The sequence below is a fragment of the Penaeus japonicus genome, unplaced genomic scaffold (genome assembly GCF_977035675.1).
Source record: "Penaeus japonicus unplaced genomic scaffold, GWHDUDI00000001_assembly GWHDUDI00000028, whole genome shotgun sequence".
Lineage (NCBI taxonomy): Eukaryota > Metazoa > Arthropoda > Malacostraca > Decapoda > Penaeidae > Penaeus > Penaeus japonicus.
In genome coordinates, this window is record NW_028234430.1 from 3,316,587 (window position 1) to 3,326,586 (window position 10,000).

Here is a 10,000-nt window from a genome sequence, read left to right on the forward strand (position 1 = left end):
GATTCACGAATCCTGCTCTGCATTTGCACTCGAAACTGATTTAGAGTTTATATATACGTTCATGAATCAAGCAAAGCAAGTTACCTCTTAAATTGCTGTCCCGGTTTTTTTTTCATAACTTTTTCGATTTATGACGGATTGGAACTTGAATAGGTGCGAATGGCAGAGAATGGGTTCGCACTGCAAGAGATGTTGAGTCATTGGCGCGTTTCAATGTTAGGTTTTGGGTGTGTGTGTAGATATAAATATACATATACCTAAATACATATATATATATATATATATATATATATATATATATATATATATATATATATTATGTATGTATTTAATTTTGTACTTGGTTATTTATATTTATATTTATATATAAATAGATATGTAAATATATATATATATGTTCGGAAAATTTACCATATAGGTATGTATATATATATAGTATTCTATATATATAATATATATCAATATATATATTAAATATATATATATATACATATATATAAGATATACATATATATACATATATACACATATATACATTTATATAGATGCAAATGTCAGAGTGACAATCCCGGCTTCTAACCAACAGACTACACGAATCGCTAAAAAAACTTGTATTTCTGTATTAAATGCGTTGCTGCATTCTACCATCTTTCTTACACACACATATATATATATTTATACATACAAATACATATATACATATATATACATATAAATAAATATACAAAATTACATATATATACATATACATGTATACATATACATGTATACATATACATGTATACATATACATGTATACATATATATATACATATATTTATGCATATATATATATACATATATATACGTATATACATACATATACATATATATACATATATATATATATATATACGTATATACATACATATACATATATATACATATATATATACGTATATACATACATATACATATATACATAAATACATATATACATATATATAACACACACATACATATATATATGAATATAAATATATATGTATATAGATATATATACATATATATACATAGATATATATATAAATACATACATACACACACACACACACACACACACAACTCACTACATATATATATATATAATATATAATATATATATATATAATATAATATATATATATATGTGTGTGTGTGTATATGTATATGTATGTATATGTATATGTATATAATATGTCTTGTATATACATACATACATACATATACATATATATCTTCATATATACATATACATATCATATATATACATAAATATCTTATACACACACACACACACACAATATATATATATATAATATATATTTATATATATATTATACAATTTTATATATATACATACATACATATACCTAACATATACATATAGCGGCATATATAAATATACAATACATAATATGAATTCATAACTAATATTATTTATTAATATATCGTAATATATAATATAAATATAATCATGGTATAGTTATTTTTATTTATATGTATAGATACATTTAATTTTATTTATATGTATATATATATTTAATTTAATATAAATGTATATATATACCAATTATTTATATGTGAATAACATATATAATATATATATAAAAAAAATATATATATATATATATATATATATAATATATATTATAGTCTTATGTATATATATGTTAAATATATACATAATATAAAAAAAAAAAAAAAATAATAAATATATAATACATATAAAGTATATATATAATATATATATATGACATATATATATATATTTATATATATGTGTTAATATATATACATATATTAAAAGGTATATATATGTATATATATATTGTCTGATTATATTTATAATATATATATATATAATATATATAGTATACAATATGTGTGTTTATCTATATATATATTATAATATGTATATATATATATATATATATATGTGTGTATATATATATATATATAGGTTAGTATATATGATATATATATCTATATATATATAATATGTGTCGATATATATATATATATATATATGTATATATGTCTATTAAATGTATATATTATGTATTATATATATGTGTGGAACATATATAATATGATATAATGGGTATATAATATGTATATAATATGTGGGGATATATATATATAATATTTCAATAATAATATATATATTATATATATAGTATTGATATGTATATTTGCGTGTATATAGTATATATATGTTAATATTGTATATAATATATATATAATATATGTGTATAGATATATATATATGGTTATATATGTTTGATCGATAGATATTTTTGTATTCATAGATATGTATATATATGTATTTATATCTATATATATATGTATGTATATGTATTTATAGTATTTATGTAAGTATATATATATGTTTTATAGAGGTATGTATGTATATGTATGTATTATGTAGTATATATATAATGTATAGGGATGTATATTATGTATATGTATGGTTTATAATATGTATATGTATGTAATTATTATATGTATATGTATTGTAGTTATATGGTATAATTTTGTATATTTTATGTCGAGGTATGGTATGTTCTGATGATATAATATGTTATATATATGTGTATGGGGATATATGTAGGTGTATATTTATGTATGTATTGTATTTATATGTATATATATGTTTAGATAAGGTATGTATATATGTATTATATATATGATTATATTTATGTATATAAATGGATGTATGATATATGTATATATATATGTTTTGTATATTATATGTAATATATAGGTTTGTATATTATGTTGAGTTATTGTACATATAGTGTATATTATGATGTAGTATATGTGGGTATATATGTATTTATATATAGGATGTATTGATAAGGTAGGGATATAGATGTAGTTATATAGAGGTATGGATATATATGTATGGTATCATATATGTATATATATGTTATATATATATGTATATTATATGTAATTATATATATATGTATTATATATAGTATTTATATATATGTATGTATAGATCTGTCATTATATGTATTTATATATATGGATATTATATATATGTTATATATATGTATTTATATATATGTAAGTTTATATATGTATTGATATATGTATATATCTAGGGATTGGATATTATGTATAATATGTATGTGATTATTGGTAGATATATATTGCGATTTATATATATGTATGTTATATGTATGTATATAGTAGTTATATTATATGTATTTATATCATATAGTATAGATTATATGTATTTATATATTATGTATAATATAGATGTATTTGTTATTTTTGTATATATATATGTTTGTATATATTGAGGTATTTATTTATGTATTTATATAGGATGGATGAGATATATGTATTTATATATATGTATATTATATGTATTTAGATTAATGGATATATTATGGAGTTATATATATGGATATTATATATGTATGTTATAGATTATGTAGATGTTATGGATTTATTTGATATAGGATATATATATTGTATGTATATATATGTTGTATAGGGGTATTTATATATATGTATATATTTATGTATTTTATAGATATGGTACTATATATATGTATTGATATATATGTATATGATATGTATGTATATAATTGTTCTATATATGTATTATATTATCTATGTATATATATATGTATTGATATATATGTATATCTAGATATGTATGTATATATCTGTATATATATATGTATTTATTATATATGTAATTATATATATGTATTCCTTATATAATTATGTATAGATCTATGTATTTATATTATATATGTATATATAGTATGTTATTTTATATTATATGTATATATATATATATGTATTGTTATGTATATGTATATATATGTATTTAGATATATGTAAATATTATATATATTTTATTATATATGTATATATGTAGTTTATTATATATGTATATGATCATGTATTTATATATTATATATGTTATATATATGTATTAGATTTATATATATGTATTTATATATGCTTATATATATATTTTGCATATTATATGTATATATTTTTGAGATATATGGTTTTATATATGTTTTTATATATATGTTATATATATGTTATTTATATATAGGTATATATTTTGTTTTTATATATATGGTATATATAGGTATTTATAAATATGGTTATATATGTTATATATATGTTACTTTTATATGTATATTATATAATATATGTATATATGTATTATTTATATTATCATGCTATATATGTCATTTTTTTATATATATGTAAATATAATGTATTATTTTTTTATATATATGTATATATATGAAATTTTTTTATAAAAAATATGTATATCAATAGTTGTATTTTTTATTATATATGTAGATATAGTATGTATAATTTATTATATATAATGTATATATATGTATTTTTTATATATATGTATATCTGTTATTTATTTATTATATGGTTTTTTTTTATATAATTTAGTACTGTATATAATATGTATTTTATTATAAAATAATATATGTATATAATTTATATTAGCTGTGATATCATGATGTATATATATTTAGTATATTATGTAAATGTATACTATATGTATATATGTATGTATTGCATATTGTATGTCAATATCATAATAATTATAAATTATAATATATATGATATATATTATAATACACACATCACACATGTATCAATATATTTATGTGTTACCTTACTTAAATATTCATTAGTTATATACATATATAGTATTACATAGTATAACTATATATATATATATATATTAATCCGATAATATATTATATGATTCTATATATATGTATATTAACAAGATATTGTATATATATATTACAGATTAAGCAATGTTTATCCATAACGCTATTATATATAAATCAAAATAGAAATGAGCGAGAATGTTTTAAGACGCTCTTTGTTAATACTGAGAAAAATGTCTACAAAGCTTTCTTAAACGATAGTGATGATTTTTAGGTTGCTTATTCTACTTACGTTTATTTAGTTGCTTTACGTGATTGAATTTTTCGACATTTTGTGGATTGTTTTAGTTTGTGTATCAACCGATTAGATATTTTTATTTTTTTTTTTTTTTTTTTATTGTTTAATAATTCAATTATTATTATTATTTTTTTTTTTTAATCTATTAAGTTACATAACAAAGACTATTTCAGACTAAGCGAGGGTACTAGAATAGTCTCGTTTTTGAAGAAGTAGTATGACACCAAGTTTTCAGGTAGATGACGGGCCCATCCATAAAAATAACGATAATCCTTTCACACAAGCGGAAGGTTAGCGGTGACGGTGGAGATAGAGTGTTCGGTTAGAGGAATATCTTTTCGTCCGCTGGTTAATTAATGGAACGATCGCTTCACGAATACCAGTTGATAATAAATATAATAATAATAATAATAATAATAATGTATCTTACCTGTGGAGGTGATGTCCCAAAGATTATTAGCGGGCCGGTAGTGTTATTGTGGGTCTGCCCGGGCGGCGGGGGGGGGGGGGGGGGTTTAGGGTGGGGGGGGGGCCCCGCCCCCCCCCCCCGCCCCAAACCACCCATCCCAAGCACCCCGCCGACCACCGACGACTGCCGCACCCCCCCCCCCCCCACCGTCCCCGTCGTTAGTGTACTGTCCGGTCCGGGGATAATATGTTGCTTTTGGAAAGAAGTGGGATGTGGCACGCCCTCCACGCCCACACAAGCAAAAAAACACAGTGCCGTCCCGGTGTTTGCACGTTGCTGGGCTCTGCCCTCTTCCTGCGAGGAGGAACCTTCGTCAACTACCTCTTCTGCCCCAGGAAGGAGGCAAAGGAACCTTCGTCACAACTACCTCTTGCAGCGGCCGGCGGCGTCCTCGTGGAGGAAGGAGTTGCTTTTCTTGGGACCCTTGCGGGGCGTCCGTTCATCTCGGACTACGATGGCCACCCCCCCCCCCCCCGTTCGTCGTTCCCCCCCCGTCCCCCCCCGTCCGCCCGGCACCCCCTCTGTCGCGGTGGGTTTTCTCTCGGGGATACAGGGAGCCGGCGGTCAATCCTTTGGGGGGGCCCTTCCGGCTTCTGTTGCTTTGGGAGAGGAAAATAATAGGCCAAGGGAGGAAGGAATAGGAGGAAGGCATGGATAGGGATTGGAGTGTGGCGACCTACGAGGGGCAGCTGGGGGGGGGAGGGGGCAGGAGAAAGAAAAAAAAGAGGAAAAAGGAGAGTGGGCGGCGCGCTCCTCGTTAGGGACGAAGCGTAGAAGCTGGCGCGGTAGGGCCGCCCGAACGCCGAAGGACGCGCGGGCAAAGAAGGGTGGAGGGAGCGGGTCGGGGGCGTCGGCCGACATGTTGCCTCTGCGGACCGCGGCGGTGGGCGGCGGCTCTCGAGGGTGACCCGGATGACAACCGAGCAGAGAACGGATATTCTTTTCCCACCTGAGTGCTTCGTTCTTCCGTTTCCTTTCCACTGAGTGATTCACCGGGAAGTCAACCTCGAGTGACGACAGTCTGCAGGAGGTCAGTCTTGACACTTGTCACTCTCCACCTGCCGCTGGCACAATTTGTTGTCACATTGGCTACATTGACGCCTGGAGTGGCACACTCACTTTTGCACTTGCCAACTTCCACACCACTCCCCTCTTGTACACTTGGACCCTCTTCCAGCGGACCCCCCCTCCCTCCTCTCCTTTCCCCCCCTCCCCCACCCCCCCCCTCCCCCACCCTCCTTTTTTTTTTTTTTTTTTTCCCCTCTCCTTTTTTTTTTCTTTCCAGGCGCCCCAGCGCAGAGCGACCCCTCCTCCCCCCCCCCTCTCCTTTCTCCCCCTCCCTCCCTCCCCCCCTCCGGCCTGCCTGCCTCCAAGCTCCGCCCCGCGATTAGTACAGCAAATATTATCCAGCAAAATCACAGTTCCTCGCTCTGCCATTGGTCAGTGCTCGAGCCGAGGGAAACAACCAATATATCTCGCACGAAAGACCAACGTTTCACTTTTTTTTTTCTTCTTTTTTTTGTGGGTCGTTATATATTTTCTCGGGGGCAACCTAAAACGTAGCCGGGCGGCGCACGTTACGTTATAGGAGAAGGAGAAAGGAGCGTTGCGGATCTATTAATTAAAGGATGGATCGCATTAAGTGGAGGAAAGGGCAGGAAAGGAAGACAGGGCTTCGCGGAGGCTTTTCGCCCCTTCGAGGCATCGCGCGTTTTGTCATGAGGACTTTGAGCGGAGAGCCCGGCCGAAGCGCTTGGGTGTGGCATGGAATAGAAAACCAATTCGGGAAACGCGGGAGAGTTTAGTATCGTTCGTCATATGGGACATGACAGGGGAGTCAGGGGCAGGGGCAAAACAGGCCGAAAGGGCGGCTTGAAGGCGGACATTGGCGGAGACATTAGAAGATTCCATCATGTGAATTTATCTGCGCTAGGCTACTTTATTAAGTTGTTACACCCGGCGAGACTCTCTCTCCACCCTCCCCTCCTTCCTCCCCTCCCCCCTCACTTTCCCCTCTGCCGGCCCCCCCCTTCTCTTTCTTCACTCCCTTTTGCCCCCCCCTTCCCCTCCCTTTCCCCTTTGTCTTTTTTTTTCCCCTCCCCTTCCCCCCTCCTCTTCCCCCCTTTGCTTTTCTTTTTTTTCCCTTTTTATTCCCTTTTTTTTTTTCTTTTTTCCCTTCATTGGCCCCCTTCCCCTTTTTTTTCCTTTCCCCTTTTCTTTTTTTCTTTTTTTTTTCTTTTCCCCTTTTCTCTTTTCTTCCCACCCTCCCCCCCCCCCCCCCCCCCCCCCCCATTATTTTTTTTTTTTTTATGCCCCCTTGGCCCCCCCTCCTCCTGCTTCTCCCCTTCCACTATCATCTCCCCCTCCTGTCAAAAACATGTATGACAGACGCACTTTTAGTCGGATTTTAATTTTGACTTCTTGAGGAGTAGCCCCCCCTGACCCTCGCTTTTCCTTTGAGGGCTTGAGGGCCCCGTTCCCGTCTCCTGTTGAAGTAGGAGTCTCGTATAGATTAATTGTGAATTGTCTTATTCTTCCTTTCGTGTCACACCGCAAAAGAAAACAACAAAACTGGGGTCCTAGAAAACGAAAGGGCACAGAAAAGAACGCCTTCATTTTCGCCAGATATTTCATCGAGAAGGGAAGGGATAAATTTGGTTAGAGTTTTTGCCACACCAAGGTGGCTCAAGTTGTCGGCGAGATTGGTAGGGGGAATTTGATGAACAGTCTGTTGGCCACGATAATAGTGATTGAGGTCCTCGTACCTTGGGTTGACGCTTTTTTTTTTTGGACGCAAGGCGCTCGTTGGGGGGGGGGGCGGGAGGAAGGAAAACAGGAGTGCGCCTTTCGCAATGGGGATGGACTGTGTTGGGAAGGAAGGTTTGTTACATCGTGAGGAGGGGGGGCGGAGGTGAAGGACTGAGAAGGAGGGTGCGCGCCCGCATGCGCCGAGGACCGGCAGGAATACTCTTCTTCCTCGCCGTCGGAGGAGGAGGAGTCGCGTCGGATGGAGCGGAGAAGGGTGGAGGAGTGTTGATTGTGTATTGACCGGTACAGAACGAAGAGACAATGACCCGAGGCTAATGATTTCACGTTAACCCGTCCGGAAACGTTCGATTACGAATATCGTAGGAGAATTCACTTGCTGTGCCAACCATCCCCCCCCCCCCCACCCCCCCCTCCCCCCCCCACCCCCCCCCCCCCCCCCTCACCCCCCCTTTAGAAGGGAATTGCTTGATGGGAATTCGTCCCCGCCTTTGATTGGAATGGATTAACGGTTTTGGGGAAGAAAAGGTTGGGGAGAATTTAGGTTCACTTCCTTCGGGGAGGAAAGGAGGGACAGACTCACTGAGATAGGCTTAGGGCAAAAAGGTCATGGCCATGTCATCTGGACGGACGGCACGTGGTATGATATATAACGCTCATCGTGGCGAGGCACGTCCACACACTCAATTCACACATAATACAAATAATGGGATGTAGGCGAGCTTGGTGAGGATTGTGAAAGAATCGGGGGTAGGGTAGGTCTATCGCCCCACCACCCCGTTCGTGCACTTGATACTGCGTGTATTAGGTTGCTTTGCTAATCGCGAGAAAAGCGTCAGTCAATGAGGATAGATGGGGATGGAGGATGGAGAGATGTAGATGTTGCTAGGCAGGAAGGAACGGTGTTTGTTGCAAGGTCTGTCTTCTTCTAAAGTCTTCGGTCCTGAAGGTTAATTTATTCCAGAGCGAATATATTTGCCTTTTGCACAGGCGTCGAACCCTAAAATGAATATAGATTAAATTTGGGAGTTTAACAGGACTTGGGAACGGAAAGTATCGGAACAGATATAACCGGGACGGACACGGGGATGAAGAAAAAAAAAGGGGAGGGGAGTGGGCGGGAGGGAGGGGCATGGAGGAGGGAAAGACGGGGGGAGTGAGGGGGCGAGACGAGGTGCGGGGGAGGGCGGAGCGGGAAAAGGGGAGGGAGGGGAGGGAGGGAGGGAATGAGAAGGGGGGGCGAAAGGAGTGAGAGAGGGGGCGGACAGGCGACGGCGACGGCGACGCGGGGGGGGCTTATGGGAGGAGAGGAGGGAGAGACGTGGCGACGAGGAATCGGATAGGGGAGAGAGAGGGGGGGGCCGAACGAGGGACGAGGGGGCGAAAGACGACGAGCGAGCGCGACATCGGAATAGATATTCCGGGCCGCCGCAGAAAGTAAAATTCATACAAAATTAATAAAATCCTAATAGACGTGTCTAATTGAGCAAGCCGGCGAAGGGGCTGCCCGTCAATTCGCGGTCATATCGGCTCATTAATCCTGTTGTCTTACATCGCCTAGCCGCGCCCGCGCTCCCCTCCTCCCTTCCTCCGCCTCCCCCCGCCCCCTCCTCCCTCCCTCCCCCTCTCGCCTCTCCTTCCCCCTCTTTTGCCGCCCCCCCCCCCCCTACCTCCTGCCCCCTACCCCCCCAGCCTCACTCTCCCCCTCCCTACCATTATTCTTTCACTCCTCATCCCCTATCCTCCCACATTTTTTCATCCTCCCAT

The 10,000-nt window shown here is 35.2% G+C and overlaps 1 protein-coding gene across 9 annotated transcripts in view; it reads left to right on the forward strand.

Moving 5' to 3' along the window:
- LOC122258897 (transmembrane ascorbate-dependent reductase CYB561) overlaps positions 1 to 10,000 on the forward strand; it is a 131,479-nt gene that overhangs the window by 24,699 nt on the left and 96,780 nt on the right. The window lies entirely within an intron of this gene.